Below are 20,823 nucleotides of genomic sequence, written 5' to 3'. Positions count from 1 at the left end.
ATGCTGGGAGGGATTGGGGGCGGGAGGAGAAGGGGACAACAGAGAATGAGATGGCTGGATGGCATCACCGACTTGATGGAGATGAGTTTGAGTGAACTCCGGTTTTGGTGATGGACAGAGAGGCCTGGCATGCTGTGATTCATGGAGTCACAAAGAGTCGGACACAACTGAGCGACTAATCTGAACTGAATCAAATAGATGATCATGATTGTACAATGATAATAGAAGAAAACACTAGGCCCCAGTCTGATTTATTTGATAGTCATTTTGAGGGCAGCTCTCATGTTTACTTACAGGTCATTTACCAGAGACCAAAGGGGTCAATTTTAGGCTTTCTTTGCTATGGTGACTTATCATGAAGTTTCTGTCTGGAATTAAGTTAGCACAAGCAGATAAGTTAATAGCCATTATTAGAGTTGAAATCCTTGGTTCTACTGTTGGTAAATGTGTGTTTGATGTCTGTCCATGCAACAGAGCAGATTTAGAAAAATTGGAGGTTCTTGGTTTCTTTGAGAACTGAAACATCTCATGGAGATTTGAAAGCTGATTTGTTAGAGGCTTTTCAACTGCCTATTCAGATTATCGGTAATCTATTGCAGAGGTCATACGGGGCAAAATGACGAAATTTGTCAAGGCAATGATTATGCTGGAAGAGCTGCAGAAGCCACTATTAAAACATGACAGACTCCAAATTTAGAAGCCCCATTTCTAATACTAGAAACCTGTATCCATTTTCTAAAACAAGCTTCACAAAGGGAAATGAACAAATGGATTGAAAATGGGGCTAAATGAAATTCAACCGGACTATAGGAATTACTAACAATAATTTCTATATCACAGTTTTTATTTGCTTGATTAGTTTATTATGTTATCAACAAAATCAAACTGAATGGGAGTTTTTAAAGGCACTAGACTAATACTACATCTATCAAAAAGATGAAATTATTCAAAACATATTAAAAGAGTTTTGTTATTTGCCAGCAGAAATCTTTACAGACCACTCCCAAAGTAGGTGCAGAAAGTTTTCCCTGACCAACTTTACCAGGAACCCAGTGGCACTTAGATTTCATAGAATTGAGGCCTATGGAAGGTAGATTTTGTCTACTGGTGTATGTATGATGTCTTTTCCCTCTTCAAAACCAGATCCTCAGGCACTGGGGTAAAGTCCCTCTTCATACACATAATCCCCACTTTTGAGATCTCAGAGCTTATTCAATCAGATGGAAGAGATCATTTTATGTCTATTGTTGTTGAGGAATTATGCAAATGTTTGCAGACTCCAAAAAGCTATCATATTCCAAGTAGAATAAAAAACTCAAACTCTAACAAACTCATTGGCTGAGAATCAGTGATCTATAGGTGAAATGACCTAGAGAGTTACCAGTAGTTCTGTTAAGTTAGAGCAGTTCTTGCAAACAATAATGTTCTCTCTTAGAACTTATATTTGGCAGGTCTGTGAATTTGGGTCTGAAATCACTTCCTCCACTTTGATTTAACTGAATTCTCTCATTATCATGTTTGATACCTAAAATGGCTTTTATCTTCCCTAGAAACCCTGAGACAAAGTCAGAAGACCCTAGAGGGACCTACTGGAAGAAGTCTGCCATTCAACTGAACAATTTAGTTTCCATAAAAGTGCTCTGGAGAAAAGATGCATTGTCACCATACAGAGGGGCCACTTCAGGTTCTACTGATCACCCAAATGGCCAAAGTGAAAGAAAACCCAGATAAGTTCATGCTTCCCACATGAAGCCAGCTTTTCAAGAGGACTCAACTGTGGTTTGCAAAAATGACTTGAAACTTAAATTTTCTGGAATAAATGGTATTGCTACTGAACTCAACTGAAAGGAGGTATTATAAGGAACTTATTACTATTCTCAGACTGGACTGCCTTGTTATCTTATTCAAAATATTAAGGAATAGTAGTATAATAGTGAATTATTTATTGTTTCGTTACTCTAAGAATCACATTTTACTAGCAAGCAAACAGGTTATTTGTTATACCACTCTCTGTACTCCCATAGTGGTTCCTAGAGTCACACATTTCTCATCGGTTCTGAATTGTACTCCCAGTATGGACAGGGCCTGGGCTTATAAATCCAACAATTTGATTATTAGCAGAAAAAAATAGAACTGTATTCATTGCAAACTTTTTATAATATTAAGGTGAAAATAACTAATATGCATCCAGATACTCAAGTCCCAAATTTGACACAAATGTTTTGTTAACTAGCCTGATTGTAAGGGTGGTATATATGTTTAGTAATATATGATTATATGATTACTAACAGAAATGATAACAATATATGTATACATTAGTAATAGAAATGATTAGTATATATGATTAGAAATAGAAAAACAGGAAGCTGGCATTTATGGATAGAGACTACAGAAGACAGGTATAATGTCACTGTTAGTCACTTTGGGATACAAGTTTTTCCAGTTCTAGTGCAGACAAACATGCCTATTATATTGGGTTGACCAAAATGTTTGTTCAGATTTTCCTGAAAGATATTACAGAAAACTCTAAAACTTTTTGGCCCACCTGATACTATTTATAATAGTTAGATATCCATGGGTAACTACTGAGATAGAGGTGAAAAATGGCCCAGAAGTTGGGTTTGCCCTCAAGACATAAATGATTGGAGCCATGTAAGTTGACGGAGAAGGCAATGGCAAGCCACTCCAGTACTATTGCCTAGAAAATCCCATGGATGGAGGAGCCTGGGTAGGCTGCAGTCCATGGGGTCGCTAAGGGTCGGACACGACTGAGCAACTTCACTTTCACTTTTCACTTTCACACATTGGAGAAGGAAATGGCAACCCACTCCAGTGTTCTTGCCTGGAGAATCCCAGGGAAGGGGTAGCCTGGTGGGCTTCCGTCTATGGGGTCACACAGAGTCGGACACAACTGAAGTGACTTAGCAGCAGCAGCAGCCGTAAGGATTATCTTAAGTTGCTCATTTTTAAGAAATAACAGATACAGGAAAAGCTATTAATAGAATGGAAATTACCCTTTTATAAGAGATATTTATATCTATAAGAGAAATCTTCATTCCTAAGGGTGTCTCCCTCTCTGTAGCAGGAAAAGGAAGATGATTTAACCTCCAGAAACTTATCAGTGGAGAAGGCAGCACCTCAAATCTGCATAACAACTATATCCTAGTTTTCTGTGTGTTGCCTAGTCACCTCCCATAACTGCCAGCCCACCTCCAACATCTTCAGTTGTCTTAGCTGGAAATGGTATATAAGTTGAAGGCTTGGGCCATTTTGGAGAGTTACTCAGTTTTCCTGGGTCTCTCCCATGTATATGGGAGGTATAGTGAATAAAAGTTGCTCAGTCATGTCCAACTCTGTGACCTCATGGACTGCAGCCCACCAGGATCCTCTGTTCACGGGATTTCCCAGGCAGGAATACTGGAGTGGGTTGCCATTTCCTTCTCCAGGGGATCTTCCCAAGCCAGGGATCGAACATGGTTCTCCCGCACTGCAGGCAGACTCTTTACCAACTAAACCACCAGGGAACCCATTCCAGGGAAGTATATATGTATATATGTTATGAAATTTCTGTTTGTTTTTCTGTTAATCTTTTGTTACAAAGGGGTTTCAGCCAAGAACCTAGAAGCGGAGAGGGAAAGTTATTTTTTCTCCCCTACAAAGTTTAATCTATACCCTTCAGTGGGTGTCTCATAGTAGGACTTTGATACTAGATAATGGCCATGTGTTTGTGTTTTATATCTGGGAGAAGTATTTGGGAAGATTGAATAATTACAGAAGGGTCTAGTTTATTCTGTAATTATAATGTTACTTCTGTGAGGGGAAATTTATTGGGGCTTAAGAAAAACTCAGTTAAAAATTTATATTATCAGGTTCCAGAGTTACTCAGTGAATCTACTCCAGATTTAGATTGGATGGAATATTATAAAAAACTACAAAGCAATACTTGCTGTTTTAAAGCTCAAAGATATAACAACTTATAAAAGTAACGTATGACAAAAGAGAATTTTTGTACATTGTTAATCAAGAATCTGCCTTAACCATTCACCATTATATATTTCATTTTTCCTCAAGACAAATATTATACTAATTTTAAAATCCATCCAACTGTAACTCTGATAAAATGCTTTGTTCTGTGTTTCACTGTGGCCTTAGACTTAGACTGTTGTATACACTATTGTTAAAGATAAATGTCATTGTAGATAATTAGAAGTTTTAATTTTATTAGAAAATAGCAACAGAAGGGGGACATTATAAATTAAAATCTAAAAAATATTAAATTTCCCTTAGTGCAAAACAGGAAAGAACTTTTCCCTCTCCCTTTCCTTTCAGCATTTCCTTCAGAAAACTTGAGATTATAAATGTTCTCTCTGCCTCTTTGAGACACATATAAGTATTTTTAAATGGTAAAGTTTCTTACCAATTTTATATCCCAGCAATGTCATTATTGAGAGCCAAGGGACCATGCTTTGAAAAACATCAGAGTGGTGCCCTATTTTCACATCTGTGGCAATTTAGCTCCATGTATATAATGGATTGTATCTGCTTGGTTATAAAAGAGTAAGATTTCTTTTTTGTTTTTACAATCTCTTTAGGATCTGTGATATGCATCAGTTTGGTTTAATGCTTATTCAATACTACTGCTGTTTTATTATTTTCTACGTTTGTGGAGAGATTTTATTGGCTTGGCAGGGGATATTATGTTTATAGTTCCCATCACCAGCCACCTATCTCAGGACAAAAGTCCTTCTCTGGCTCTCCAGCCCAGTGGCGAAAACCTCACAACTCTGATCTCAAGCTGGACTCACCTGCTGCAGGCTGCCCCATCGTTGCCTCGATTTGTTAGTTCTCTTAACTAGACTCTACTTAACTGATTGGTGAGGTTAAGTGAAGCGCTCAGTCTCCTCTGTAAAACATACCGATGCCTTCAGAATGCTAAATGCTCATAGCACATATAGACTATGCTATAGAATCCATTCACACTTTTAGTTTCCATCAGTTGAATTATATGCTTAAGAGTCAAATATTTTAGCTTCCAAATCTATTGTAAATCACCCGATCTTACATTATAAAATAGAATTGACAAAACAATGATCCTTGACTACACACAGATGTTTCCATAAAAAGCTATATTGTTTTGGAAAGACCTACTAACATTTGGTAGTCTCCTAGTAGGAAAAAAAACACTAAAAAAAGTTAATGTTGCTAGGGAACAGTGGTGCCTGTGCCCATGGGTATGCTGAACTCCTCTGGCTACGGTTCAGACCACTGCCAATAAAGGCATTGCCTTTTACCTAGGCAGAACTAATGCCCCAAGGTCTTCAAAGAGCTATTAGCAAAGGGTAAGCTTTTACACAGACTGAAACTCAGATATTTCTCACAAATTCTCCGTATTTACAGTCTAAATATCTCCTTGCCATAGTTGCTTCTCCTCCTGTTCTTACCAATAAGCCCCTAGAAGGGCCCCTCAGCAGCTGGGCTACCAAGCACTTATCAGTTACAACAGATGACAACTTACTTCATTCTTATATCAAACCAACTTTACTTCTAAAAACAACCGTTTTGTTTTTATCATAAACAATTAAAACAACTTCACTTTAGTCATAAACAAGTGGATTTGAAATAGCAAAATACTGAGCATTGACCTGTATTTTAAAAAAACTGTCCAACTTGTTTCCCAAATAGCTGTGCCATTTTACACAACCCCCAGCAACATATATGAGTCCCAGTGGTTCCACATTTGCCCCAAAACTTGGAGCTTGTCATTTTAATTTTAGCCATGTGGTATGTAATATCTCATAGTGTTTTTTATTTGCATCTTTCTGTTGACTAATGATGTTGAACATCTTTTAATATACTTACTATTCATATCTTTTGTGAAGTGTCTGTTTAAATCTTTTTTCTCATTTATGTTGTATTGATTAACTTATTGAGATGTAAGAGTCCTTTGTATATTATGGATTAAAGTCCTTTATCAGAGGCATGTATTACAAATATTTTCACCCTGCTCATGACTTGCCTTTCAGTTTTCTTCTTGAAGAACAGAAGGGTTTTTTTCTTTTATGTTTTAGTGCAAGGCTGCAAAGATTTCCTCCCATGATTCTTTTAGAAATGTTATATCATTTTTTTTATGTTTAGTTCTATAAGGAATTTAAAGTAGGTTTTGTGTTGATATGAGGTGATGGCCAACATTCATTTTTTTCCAGTTGTTCTCATACCATATGCTTCAATGGCTATCTTTCTCCAGTCAATTACCTTGGCAATTTCATCAAAAATTGAATGAACATATATGTGTAGGTCTATTTCCGGACGCTCTGTTCCGTCTCGTTTCTCTAGTATACTTAAGGACAAAGGATGTTACCAGCAACATGCTGGTAAATGTTTACCAACAGGCACTTTGGGAACATGGGTACAAACGACCGAAAAATGCTGATTTGTAGCATTTGCTGACTGCCAAGGTATAAATTCTCCAAACATGGTCGATTTCAAGATACTCTGCACTATAAACTCCAGCTGCCTCAGACTCCCCAAACTATAGTCTCTAGCTCCTCAATTCAGTGAGACTTCCATTTCTTTGCTTAGGTACCTTCTTCCTATCCTGAGGTCTGAAAAGTGCCTCTAGGCAGAAAGTGGATATGATCACAGAGCTCACCTTGTTTACCCTTCCCTCAGAAATCACAGACATGTACTGGCTCTAGTCCGAAGTCAGAAAAACAGTTGTGTTGCATATTTTGTACAATTTTCTAGTTTTTTTGGCAGGAGGGCAAGTCTGTATCAGTTATTTCATCATGGTCAGAAATGCTTCTCAGTTAGCCTCACACTTAAATATGTCATAAACCACTATGTATTTGAGGAGAGCCTTTAACATGAAACACAGGAAGCAAACAAAAGAATTTGGTAGGAAACAGATAATATAGAAAGCGGAAGAAAACTTTTTTTAGAACTATATCTTTAGAGAGTTATGATATTTAATCCATGAAACAAGGAAAACGTGCTGTAAGAAAAGGAAAAATCAGAAGATGTCTTAGAAATGAAATATACAAATAAACAAATATACATGTGTGTGTATATATATATATAATTATATATATTCACTCATATCTATCTATGAGATATAATAATAAGTTACAGATTGGAAAAAAATTCAAAAATTTTTCCTAAAACTTTAGAACAAATGGACAGAGATAGTAAAAAAAAGAAATAATAAATAAATATAGGATCAACCCAGGTCATTCAATACTGCTTCCAGAGAAGGAAAAAAAGATTATAAAATTAAAAGAAATAATCAGAGAAAATTTCTACATTTAAGACTCATGTTTTCGGTTTTAAAAGAAAAAGGTCCAGCACAATGATTAACCCACAACAAAGCACATCATCACAAAACTTTGGAACACCCAGAAGAGAGAGAATTTTAAAAGCTTTCAGAGAGAAAGAATGTGAAACATACAATGAAATACAGAAGAGAATGACATTAAGTTTCTCAACAGCAACATTAGAAAGTAAAAGAGGATGAACGCCTTCAAAATTGAGGGAAAATTTTTTGGACCATGAATGCCATACTTGCCATCAATCAAATACGAAGACAGACTAAAGATACTGGAGACATATAAGGTCTCAAAAAATAAAAGATGAGCTCCATCAGAAAGAAGTGAGTAAACGAAGAAAAGATGGCACCAGGAGATCTGGAGAACAGAACCACTAGAGAAGTACAGAAGAGAAAGAGTATTTTGTATCTTCTGTTTGTTTGTTTCATAATGATTAAAGGCAGCTCCAGGATAACAGTTATACAGCAGAACTAAAGAGCCAGTCCAGACTGAAATGACAGGATGGGGAACTTCAGGAGGCATGTCTCCAAGAAAAAAAAAGTAGAACAAATTAATTGCTATGCCTTCCAGTACTAAGAATAGCTTACAACTCTGGAGGGATTATGAAAGTTACATAGAAAACTACACCAAATAGGAACACATGTTTAATCCCAAAGTAAAACAGAATTTATAACAAAGTGTCTTGATCCAATCAGGCTATATAACAAAATACCACTGACTGGGTAGCCTATAAACCACAGATATTTATTTCTCACAGTTCTAGAGACTAAAGTCCAAGATCAGAGTGCCAGCATGGTCAGGTGAGAGTTTTATTTTACTTTTAATTTTTTAAATTTTAATTGGAGACTAATTACTTTACAATATTGTATTGGTTTTGCCATACATTGACATGAATCCACCCCGGGTGTACATGTGTTCCCCATCGTGAACCCCTCTCCCACCTCCCTCCCCATCCCTTGTATCCTCCTGTGACAGAAGGGGCTAGTAAGCCCTGTGGGATCTCACTAATCCCACTGAGGGCTCCACCCTCACCATGTTTGTATCGTCACCCAAAGACCCGTACCTGCTATCACCTTTGGGGGTTACGATTTCGACATAGGAATCTTAGGGAGACACAAACATTCAGACCATAGCAAAAAGAAAATAATAATACAGTATGTAGCTCAGCTGGCTGTGCACAATATTTATATAGCTGTAAACAATACTGATTTATCTGTATACTGGGACAATAGGAAAAGAAGTGTGTGTGAGGGAAGAAAGATTTGGTAACTAAATCTCCATATTAAATAGTATGAAATCAATCGATAATGCTAAAGTTAAAAATCAAGAAAAAACAACAAAGCATTTTAAAATATGAAGATAATAACAGAAGAACTAACCCTGGGGGACAGGACTCAGGAGTGATGAGGACAGGTAGGGGACTAATGCTTTTACATGTGTGCCTTGCAGTACTAGTAGTTTAACTTTTAAACTAAGAGCACATATCACTTTGATAAAATATTCTAACTAAATTTAAAAATAATTTCTTCCTGGCACTATTTCTAATTTTTCCTTGGATGAAATACCTCAAAATGGAAAGGTCAAGACATGATTAGGAGGAGGAAAGGGATGACATCTAATACACCTGGCTTGAATTACTGCCCAGGGGTCTACCCTCACCATTCACACTTGTTCAATTCCTTCTAAGGCTAGATCTTGAATCTAGACTCATGGTTCTGGAGTCAGACAGATGTGAGCTCAAAATTACCTATGATACAAAATCCAAATGCTCTTTTCCACAGAACAGAGGAAACTAATAAATTAGGACTATTGTTTTCACGAAGGTAGGCCAAAATCATTGAGCTCTGTTCCTAAAGTTGCTTATCTTCATTAAGAGAAAATGAGTAACATCTGGTGGCTTCCAGATTACATCCCCTTAAATTTGGAAACACTGCCTGTTCACTTGCTTGTTTGCTTACTCTTTTATGTGTGTGTCTCCATAGATAAATTAGGGAGAAATCTACCCCTTTGTATTTCAAAAATGGCAAAGGAAGTCATAATTAGATTTCATTGATTTAGTTTCCTCCCTAGGGGGAAGAAGTAAAAAGAGGGTAGAACACTTTCCATAGCTAGAATTTTCATTTAAACTCCCCACAGACGTTTGGCTCTGGACTGGGGTGAGGGGGCGGGAGGGGGGTCAGTCTTTTCATCTAAAGATTAATTCCAGCTGTGGAGTTCAGGACCATCAAGACAATTTGAAGATTCCCAACTTCAGACAGAAAACTAGAGGAAGTGCGGCTAATACCAGGATATTTGGGGATATGTCATTTGATAGAGAATATCAGCAAAGCTCTTAAAAATAACGTTTTAAGTTAGAATGAAATATTTAAATATATATCTTGAAGATTCCTTGATGGACCTAGAGTCTCATACAGAGTGAAGTTAAATCAGAAAGAGAAAAACAAATATCATATATTAATGCATATATATGGAATCCAGAAAAATGGTACAGATGAACCTATTTTCAGGGCAGGAATAGAGACACAGACATACAGAACAGACGTGTGGTCACAGCAGGGGAAGGGGAGGGTGAGGAACTGAGAGAGTAGTACTGACATATATACTACAACATGTAAAATATATAGCTGGTGGGGATCTGCTGTATAACACAGGGAGCTCAGCTCCGTGCTCTGTGATGACCTAGAGGGGTGGGATGGTAGGGTGAGAGGGAGGTTCAAGAGGGAGGAGATATATGTATACATATAGATGGTTCACTTCACTGTACAACAGAAAGTAACAACACTGTAAAGCAATTATACTCCAATAATAAAAAAAAATTCCTGGTGTGATCTTTTTTAATTAGCTAACTCTAATCCTGATCAGGTAAGAGGGCCTTTGTTATACTGTTTACCTTTCATTTCCCATTGCAACGCCTCATCCCATCTCAATGACACACACACAGTAAGTTACTGGCCTGGGCTCTCAATATTCCGTATGTTTCCCATATTTTGAGGTATCCAGTTCTGCCTATTGAACTGTGAATGTCCGCCTACACCCTGCAGCTGAGTCTATGCCTGCCTCAATCCCGTTATGCCAGTCTAGTTGAAGGTCTCAATCTTTCCAAGTCTGCCCCATCTTGTTTTAAGACATGACACGAGTTCTGACCTCTGTGTTATTACAGAATAGAGCTACCAGCCCTCCAAGCTCTTAAAGGCAGTCAACTCCTGAATCCACAGATTTTTTTTTCCACCTCTTTTTCATGTGTGAATTCACTATAGAAAACTGCATTTAACTTGGCTTTCTGTCAAGGTCCTTGCATTGTAGTTGCTGGATTCACTTTAGCCTAATGCCATTATAACAAAAATACTCTAACTTGGATTACCATGAAGTTTATACTTCCACTGCAGTGATTTTCATATTTTGGTGTGCATTAAAATCTCTGCAGGGGTGGCTAAAATGCATATTCCTGGGCTGCATTCCCCCCACCCCCAACAAGAAATTGAGTCAGTACATATAAGGTCCAGAAATCTGCAGTTTATCTAAGCACTCAGGTGATCTGATGTCATGGGATGCTGTGGTCCACAATTTCAATTTACTAGCTTGTCAATGAAGCCCAATGGTCCATTCAATTAACTGAGTAAGAAACAAATTCCTTTTTTTTTTTTTTTGGAACACAAATTCTCCTTTCAAGGGCTTTGAAGAATTGCATCTAGAAATCTGCTTTTCCTCTCTGATGGTGTTAAATACAAAGAGAAGGAAATCAAGTGCTATACTGCTGGCTCTGCCCCTTTAAAGAACATCGCTTTTCTGAAAAGGAATGCTTGTTGCTTCCTTCACTAAGTTCTGCTTGCCGTGGGAGTAAAAGGTGTTATGACTACAGAATTTGTGTTCACCAGACAAATTCTAGTTCTTTCATATGGCTTTAGACAATGCTGTCTCTTAACTGTTTGTACAGCACTTCAAAATCCTGAGGAGGTGGTTTCAGTGTGGGCTAATGCCAGGGTTATTTAGAGAACATGCAAACAGAATCAAGACAAAGCTGTTCAAGAGGACAGAACAGTGGCCTCCCCAGCAATAGGGACTTGTACTTGCTAGAGCCACTGAATCATTGTGGAGCACAGACTGCCCATCTCTTCTAAAGGAGTAGGAAGTAAATTACTTCTCAGGTTCAAAGACGAGAATCTGGCTTAAACGTTTCATGCGATGCTCTCCTACTCCAAATTCTAGGCTCTCATAAGATCCAAGGCAATGAGAGAAATAAGAGAAATCATCACAGCTGTGACTCTGCTGATTATAAGGCCTTGAGCAAGTCTTTCACTGTCCTGAATTCATAGAATTAGGATGGTATTATTTACCTAACAATATGGTTGCAAAAAAAAGTTATGAAAATATGTAGCAGAGTATCTGACAGTAAACCACCGCAACATTTATTTTTTCATTGTACCTCATAATCTGGTCTGGGGTCAATGCCACACCAATCCCTCAATGGCAGTGAGTATCCCCAGCCACCATTTAGCTCATGGCAGTACCCTTTTCCAGGGGACACCACATGCCATTTAATGTGGTTGATTTTTGGGTGTGGTTGTCAGTTAACAGTAAAACAGAGTAGCAAGCACGTAATGGCTTTTAGTGAGAATTGAGGATTCTTCTCATTTCCTTAAAAATTCCATTTTGACTCACTTATTTTCACAGTATATTAATGAAGGTTAAAAATTATATATAGCAAATTCCGGATTTATCTAGCAATTAAGGCACGGGCTCTCAACAGCTCTCAAAACCACACTTATGGGTGGTTTTCCAATTTTCTGAAAACCTGATGAATGCTACAAAACTTCACTCTTTCCTCTGGAGAAAAAAAAATACATGCACATCAAATTTCACAGTTTATGGAGGTTCACAGACTCCCTACAGACCAGGCTAAGAAGTCCTGATATAAGTATCATCACACACCACTCTGTCTCTAGTAAAATAGGAGCCTATGGCGTGCGGGGATGACCCAGAGGGAGGATAAAGGCAGGAGGGAGGTGGGAGGGGGGTTCAGGAGGGGGAACTTATGTAAACCCGGGGCGAATTCATGTCAATATATGGCAAAACCAACCAATATAATATTGTAAAATAATTTGCCTCCAATAAAAAATAAATTAATAAAAAAAAATAGGAGCCTAAGCCCTCCTTACCCTGAGAACAACATGAGAACTTCTCTAAAAAGGCTGTTAAAACCCCACAGAAGACTTGTGTGGGTTCCTTTAACAGACACTTGGGTTCTCAAAAGGACTACATACGGCATATGTCTAGGCAATGATGGGGTTGCCATGGTGAGGAGATTAAGAATTCAATTTTATAGTTTAGCAAAAATGTCTTCTAGCTTCTGTAAGTCAGGCAAAAATGGAAGGCAGGGTAGGAATAATAGTCCAAGAAAACAAAGTTTTCTCAAAGGGCCTCATCCAAATTTCAAGGGTCATGTTATCCACATTGCTCAAGCGATACTGAAATTATGCTGGAAAAATGCTTATGCTCCACAATCAGGCACTGTTCACCACCCTCCTGAGTCTGCTTTTTCTAATGGGTATTTCAGAATATTAACTCACCAGGGCTCCGATTCTCAGATACCAAGAGCCAAACAGCAAGAGATCTATTTTTCAGGTGACAAGCAGCTGAGAGAGGCAAGGATGAAACAGGCTGTGTACAGTAAATAACAGAAATTAGACATCAGGCAAGAGACAAATGGTAAACTCTGTTCAATTAACCTCTATTATTACATAATTTTTAAACTTTCAGTGTAGGCAAGGCATGGTCATTAATAACCCATCTTCCTCCTACAGAGAGCTATGTTGGGGTCACAACAGTGTCATTCAGATATAAAGGTAACAATTCTGCCTTTCCCCAAACAAACTGTATACGCAGATTTGCTCCTCCACAACAATCATCTATTCCTTCAACCCTAAAGATTAAAGATATGCTTTTAAGAGAACGCTGGTCAAGTTAGGAATGCGATTTGTGGCCAAAGAACAAGACATATGTGGCTTGTACATGCTAGGTATGTGGTTTATATGCATGCCCTTGACCTCATTAGTACATGTCTCTTCTCATCAATCAGCCTCATCTGAGGAATCAAATGCAAACACAGAATTTGTTACTTTCTCTAGAAAGGAATGATATCCAGGGAGAAAATTAAAGAGATCAATGGCAGCTCTGGGAAGAAAAAGAAGGCTTTTAAATTAATTGATAAATAATGAATTGAAATAGGCAAGAAAAAATTGAAAGACAACCTTAGAACTGAAAAAATGGGACTCATCTTTTCTAATACTCAGATAGCATCTTTCACCTTAGTATCTTCAGCAATGAGATTCAATGAAGATATCCAAGTGACAGTTATGTCAACTGTTCGTAAGACTTAAAGTGAAATTGCTAGTCACCCAGTCATATCTGCGGCGAAGGCAATGGCAAGTCACTCCAGTACTCTTGCCTAGAAAATCCCATGGATGGAGGAGCCTGGTAGGCTGCAGTCCGTGGGGTCGCTAAGGGTCGGACACAACTGAGCGACTTCACTTTCACTTTTCACTTTCCACTTTCACACACTGCAGAAGGAAATGGCAACCCACTCCAGTGTTCTTGCCTGGAGAATCCCAGGGAAGGGGGAGCCTGGTGGGCTTCCGTCTATGGGGTCACACAGAGTCGGACACGACTGAAGTGACTTAGCAGCAGCAGCAGTCATATCTGACTCTTTGTGACTCCATGGACTGGGGCCATCTATATCTGATAGAGTATCTGATGAACTATGGACAGAGGTTCACGACATTATACAGAGACCGGGATCAAGACCATCCCCATGGAAAAGAAATGCAAAAAAGCAAAATGGATGTCTGAGGAGGCCTTACAAATAGCTGTGAAAAGAAGAGAATAGAAAAACAAAGGAGAAAAGGAAAGATATAAGCATCTGAATGAAGAGTTCCAAAGAATAGCAAGGAGAGATAAGAAAGCCTTCCTCAGTGATCAATGCAAAGAAATAGAGGAAAACAACAGAATGGAAAAGACTAGAGATCTCTTCAAGAAAATTAGAGATACCAAGGGAACATTTCATGCAAAGATGGGCTCAATAAAGGACAGAAATGGTAGGGACCTAACAGAAGCAGAAGATACTAAGAAGAGGTGGCAACAATACACAGAAGAACTGTACAAAAAAGATATTCATGACCCAGATAATCACAATGGTGTGATCACTCACCTAGAGCCAGACATCTTGGAATGTGAAGTCAAGTGGGCCTTAGAAAGCATCACTACGAACAAAGCTAGTGGAGGTGATGGAATTCCAGTGGAGCTATTTCAAATCCTGAAAGATGATGCTGTGGAAGTGCTGCACTCAATATGCCAGCAAATTTGGAAAATTCAGCAGTGGCCACAGGACTGGAAAAGGTCAGTTTTCATTCTGACCCCACAGAAAGGCAATGCCAAAGAGTACTCAAACCACCGCACAATTTCACTCATCTCACATGCTAGTAAAGTCATTCTCAAAATTCTCCAAGCCAGGCTTCAGCAATACGTGAACCGTGAACTTCCAGATGTTCAAGCTGGTTTTAGAAAAGGCAGAGGAACCAGAGATCAAATTGCCAACATCTGCTGGATCATGGAGAAAGCAAGAGAGTTCCAGGAAAATATCTATTTCTGCTTTATTGACTATGCCAAAGCCTTTGACTGTGTGGATCACAATAAACTGTGGAACATTCTGAAAGAGATGGGAATCCCAGACCACCTGACCTGCCTCTTGAGAAACCTGTATGCAGGTCAGGAAGCAACAGTTAGAACTGGACATGGAACAACAGACTGGTTCCAAATAGGAAAAGGAGTACGTCAAGGCTGTATATTGTCACCCTGCTTATTTAACTTATATGCAGAGTACACCATGAGGAACGCTGGGCTGGAAGAAGCACAAGCTGGAATCAAGATTGCCGGGAGAAATATCAATAACCTCAGATATGCAGATGACACCACCCTTATGGCAGAAAGTGAATAACTAAAGAGCCTCTTGATGAAAGTGAAAGAGGAGAGTGAAAAAGTTGGCTTAAAGCTCAATATTCAGAAAACTAAGATCATGGCATCTGGTCCCATCACTTCATGGGAGATAGATGGGGAAACAGTGGAAACACTGTCAGACTTTACTTTTTGGGGCTCCAAAATCACTGCAGATGGTGATATCAGCCATGAAATTAAAAGACACTTACTCCTTGGAAGGAAAGTTATGACCAACCTAGATATCATATTAAAAAGCAAAAATATTACTTTGCCAACAAAGGTCCGTCTAGTCAAGGCTATGGTTTTTCCAGTGGTCATGTATGGATGTGAGAGTTGGAATGTGAAGAAAGCTGATCACCGAAGAATTGATGCTTTTGAACTGTGGTGCTGGAGAAGACTCTTGACAGTCCCTTGGACTGCATGGAGATCCAACCAGTCCATCCTAAAGGAGACCAGTCCTGAATATTCATTGGAAGGAGTGATGCTGAAGCTGAAACTCCAATACTTTGGCCACCTCATGCGAAGAGTTAACTCACTGGAAAAGACCCTGATGCTGGGAGGATTGGGGGCAGGAGGTGAAGGAGACGACAGAGGATGAGATGGCTGGATGGCATCACTGACTCAATGCACATGAGTTTGGGTGAACTCCAGGAGTCGGTGATGGACAGGGAGACCTGGTGTGCTGCAATTCATGGGGTCGCAAAGAGTCGGACACGACTGAGTAACTGAACTGAATTGTGGCCAACAGGCTCGTCTTTCCATGGGATTCTCCAGGCAAGAATACTGAAGTGGGTTGCCATTTCCTTCTCCAGGGGATCTTCCCAACCCAGGGACCAAACCTGGGTCTCCCTCATTTCAGGCAGACTCTTTACTGACTGAGCGACCAGGGAAGACCTCATAAGATTTAAAGGAAACAAACTTTTCCACCAATAAGAAAGTGAGGTTTTCAAGTTCTACGGTATTGCTCCTGCATTTTTCTGCTCTTCTCTGGCTATATTCTCTTCCTAAAAGACCTCATCTAGTTCCACAGCTTTAAATACCATCAACACACCAACTTTTCTCCAATTTATTTCTCCAGCCTTGTCTTCTCCCAGCTCTGTATGCTCAAATGCCTACTTAATTGCAATTCCCAGGGTAACTAATAAAATACCTAAAATACATACAAAAAAGGATATGAGGAAGGGATCAAAATGGTACAATAGAAAAGAAATACAGAAGAAGGCAGTATTGAAGTAATTTTAGGAACAAAAATAATAGAAGCAGTATAGAAAACAAATAGCAAAATGTCAAAAGTTTTCCTCAATTATTAGTTTAAGTGTAAATGCATTAAACTCACCTATTAAAGGACAGACAGTGTGGATTTTAAAAATGATTCACCTATTTGATGTCTACAATAGACTCACTTTAGATACAGACAAATTCGTTGCAAGTAAAAGGATGGAAAAAAACATTTCATGGATACAGTAACCAAAGGAGAGCTTGAGTAGGTACAGAGTGACTAATGCTTGAGTAGCTATACTAATAGCAAACAAATAGACTAAGTCAAAAATTGTTACAAGAGACAAAAAAGACATACATTGATAAAAAGGTCAATTCATCAAGGAGATAAAGCAATTATAGACATATGCACAAACAAAAGAGCCCCAAAATATACGAAAAAATCATTGACAGAACTGAAGAAATAGTTTTACAATAATAGTTGGAGACTTCAATACTCTACTTTCAATAATGGATAGAACATCTAGACAGAAGATCAATAAGGAAACAGAGGACTTGAACAATAGTATAAACCAAATACACCTAACAGATAGGCAGAACACTCCATCCAGTATCAGCAGAATATACATCCTTCTCAAGTGCACATGGAATATTCTTCAGGACAGCCCATATGTTAGGCTACAAAACAAGTCTCAGAATATTTTAAAGGTAGGAGTCATACAAAGTATTTTCTCTGACCACAATGGAATTATTTCAGAAATCACTAACAGAAGGAAAACTGGAAAATTCACAAATATGTAGAAATTAACACACTCTAAACCAATGGGTCAAAGAAAAAAAATCACAGGAAAATCAGAAGATACTTGATACAAATTAAAATGAAAACACAGCATACCAAAACTTATAAGAGGTAGTGAAAGCAGTGCTCAGAGGGAAATGTATAACTCTAAATGCATGAATTAAAACAGGAGATATATCTCAAACAAATAACCTTACTTTGCTAACAGAGGAAAAGAATAAAGGTTAGAGCACAGATTAATGAAATACAAAACAGAAAAAGGGATCACTTAAACCAAAAGTTAATTTATTGAAAAGATCAACAAAATTGACAAACCTTTACCTAGGTTAAGAAAAACGAGAAAAATCCAAATAATGAAAACTGAAAATATAAGAGGTGACATCGTTCCAAAATTTATAGAAACAAAAAGAATTATAAATGAATACTAGGAACAATTTTATGCCAATAAATTACCATGCTACTAAAGTAAATGAAATAGAAAATATTAATAGGCCTTAACAAATAAGAATGAACCAATAATCAAAACCTCTCAAAGAAAGTCCAGGACCAGATGGTTACACTAGTAAATTCTACCAAACATTCAAAGAAGAATTAACATGTAACAGTATCCTCCTCTCTCAAGAAGTATTAATCTTTCAGTCACAATAACATACAAAGTTCCCTCCTGTCGTGCATTCCAATTCCTAGAATTTTTCCCACATCTTTAATAACCTTTCTTTACTGCTGAGTCACCCAGGATGCCCTTAAATAACCAGCTCATCCTCAAATCTCAGCTTAATGTCTCTCCTTCAAAGGGGCCTTCCCAAATCATGCTTATAGTCCCCTCTACTTATTCTTTATGACAGTATGCTGCTTATTTCAGAACCCTCATTCTGAATTTAACCTTCCTTATCCATTTACCTTTTGATCTTTCATCTCCACACTAAATTGAAGTGCCATAAGTTCAGATGCCTTATTCATCTTAATTTCAGTTGTATAGCCAGAGCCTAACAAAGTACCTAACAAACAGCAAGCAATTGGCAAATTTTGGTAAATTAATAAAGAAAACACTTTAACATCTAAGGTTTGTATAACCAATGACTGAAGTTAATATTTCAAACTAAAATATATTCATTTCTAATGTGTTCCATCTTTCTTCAAACATTTAAACATATACTTTTCTAAAAATTTAAGATGAAGAATGATTATTTCCTAGCTGTAGCTAAATAGTATCCTTTGGCATGATTCTTTAGATAACCAAATATCATATTCACTTTAAGGAGGCCAAAAAGACCAAACTACTAATGCTTTATTTGGACATAAACTTATCATAATAAATAAGTCATTCTAGATGTTATTAATAACATACAGTACACATGTATCAGTATTCCCTGAAGGGAGATTAAGGTACTGCCTGTTACATAAAGGTGCATCATTTCAAGACATAGGTGTATTCACAGTCTACATTCTCACAGGAGACCCAGACCATGTTGAAATGGGAAGGGTAACAGCTTCATCAAGCTGGTTTGCCTGATTTTTTAAACATCAATTTAGATCTCTAAAAATTGTTACCCATAATCATCTAATGGCCAGATTTTCTGGACAAATGTCTTAGAATTCCACAGCATCTCATATAATAGAAAGACCCCAAAACTGAATTGAGGTACTGGTAATACTATGAAGTGGCCAAAAGCTAAAACATGATCCAACTCTACACTTTAGAGGTCAGAAAAGGAGAAAACAAGAGCCATTAAATATTGTCAGCATTTAGGACCCATTCACATAGCTAACATGTATTGAATGCTGACAATGGGCCAGGGTTTTTTAGGCATCTGTAAATTTTATTGCACCTAAATCTCACAATAACTCTAAGAGGTAGGTGCTACCACAATGCTCACTTTACCACTAAAGAAATCAAGACTTTGGAAGGTTAGATAACTTGCCAAAGGCTAACAAGTACTTAATGGAAAAGCCAGAAGTTGAAGCCATGTAGTCTGACTCCAAGGTTAGAGCTATTAACAGGTAGGCCATAATGCTCAAAGGAAAAATATATATATATATCTAGAGAAAAACTATTGATAATGCAATCTCAAAAATCATATAATTTATGAATAAGTTTATTGAACCAACATCCTGACTGTCCTTATTCAATGCCATTTAAATCTGAAAGTTTTCTTCATGATCTTTAATAGTATTATTTAAAGAGGATATGGATTCCATATCTTAATATGTCAATGTTCACTCAGGTTTCATGCACAGACACGAGGTAGTCAAACCCCTACTTTTCGGTCCCTTTCCAACTGACAGTCCCCAAGAATAGAAGTTAAGATGCTGGTGAAAAAAAAAACATCATTTCAAGTTGAAAGAGATGAGGAGAACATTCTATAAACAATAACGTAGTGATTGCATTTCCCGGAAAGTAGCAAGCCATTTACCCTTCGGTTATGTTCATACCCTTGTTCTGGTCATAAAGTCTGGCAGTTAAGACACGATTTCAGTAGCTTTTGTAGCCTTGGAATACAGTTTACTATTACTGACCTCAAAGTTGATCACAGTATGCATCTCCATTTTAATAACCACTTCAGAGTAAGTACTTGAGTTAAGTCTTCATTTCCTGCAAGGATAACTCAGATGCTACAGACTTGAACTTCTGTTTCTATTTCCACCTTGGTTAAAAGCTTTTTCTCCTGAGGTAATCATATAAGTCATCAATGGGCACCACCTCAGGAGATGCCAAAGGTTGAAACTCAACACAAGGCCTCTTAAGCAATCTCTCACCAGCATTAGAAAACCCATTAATTTCAGGCAGTTCTGCTTTCCTTTAGAGAGATAAAGGAGTTCCCACTTCCGAGGAGGTCAGAGATGTTATGAAGCAAGAGGCAGGAATGATTCTAATCTAGTAACAAGAGTATTTATCTCCTAGTAATTGCTTATCATAATTGTTCTAACACTATATCTGCATCAAAATGTATCCAGTACCTAAAATATCTATATCTAATTGTTCCCTGGACTTCTGGTTCTGTGATAAGATGGAGAAGTAGATGCACTAAATACACTGGACATTATATATAAAAAACACAGGCTGACTTTAGAAGGTGGAGAGGAGAAAGAACATAGAGACTCTAGGACTTAAGGAATGGCATGGTGTTAAACTTCTGTGGATTTTCTTTCTGCCTAACATATTCTGGATTGGGTGCAGTAGAAGCCTGTAACCAGGACACATCAACATGTACAGAAAAAAAAAAAATGCTCCTAACTCTCTCTAGCCAAAGGACCAGGATAAAGGCAGCCTAATAAGACAGAATACTTTCAGACAATAATCACATGACATCAGCCAAACACCATGGGGAAAACATTGTGCTCTTACCTCAATCCATAGGCCAAGTAGGAAATCTAGACGTCCACCTTTACAAAGCTGTAACTAGGCATCTCTTCACCTCTTGTCAGGATAATGACACAGAAGGCTGAGTAGATAACCAGGACTTTCATTCTTTCTCAGTGGTAAGGAGGCCCCCT

General features: G+C 37.9%; 1 long non-coding RNA gene across 7 annotated transcripts in view; it reads right to left on the bottom strand.

The window, feature by feature from the left end:
* LOC129563799 (uncharacterized) overlaps positions 1 to 20,823 on the bottom strand; it is a 519,846-nt gene that overhangs the window by 336,214 nt on the left and 162,809 nt on the right. For 2 of the 7 annotated variants that reach the window (XR_016036934.1, XR_016036930.1), the window contains exon 3: positions 12,890 to 12,980. The exons of the other annotated variants lie outside the window; for them this stretch is intronic. This is a non-coding gene — a long non-coding RNA (uncharacterized LOC129563799). The remainder of the gene's footprint in view (positions 1 to 12,889; positions 12,981 to 20,823) is intronic. 7 annotated transcript variants of the gene reach the window in all.

Source organism: Moschus berezovskii, chromosome X, assembly GCF_049115385.1.
Source record: "Moschus berezovskii isolate FMDL1 chromosome X, NW_MosBer_1.0, whole genome shotgun sequence".
NCBI lineage: Eukaryota > Metazoa > Chordata > Mammalia > Artiodactyla > Moschidae > Moschus > Moschus berezovskii.
This window is presented reverse-complemented; position numbering and strand designations above follow the sequence as displayed.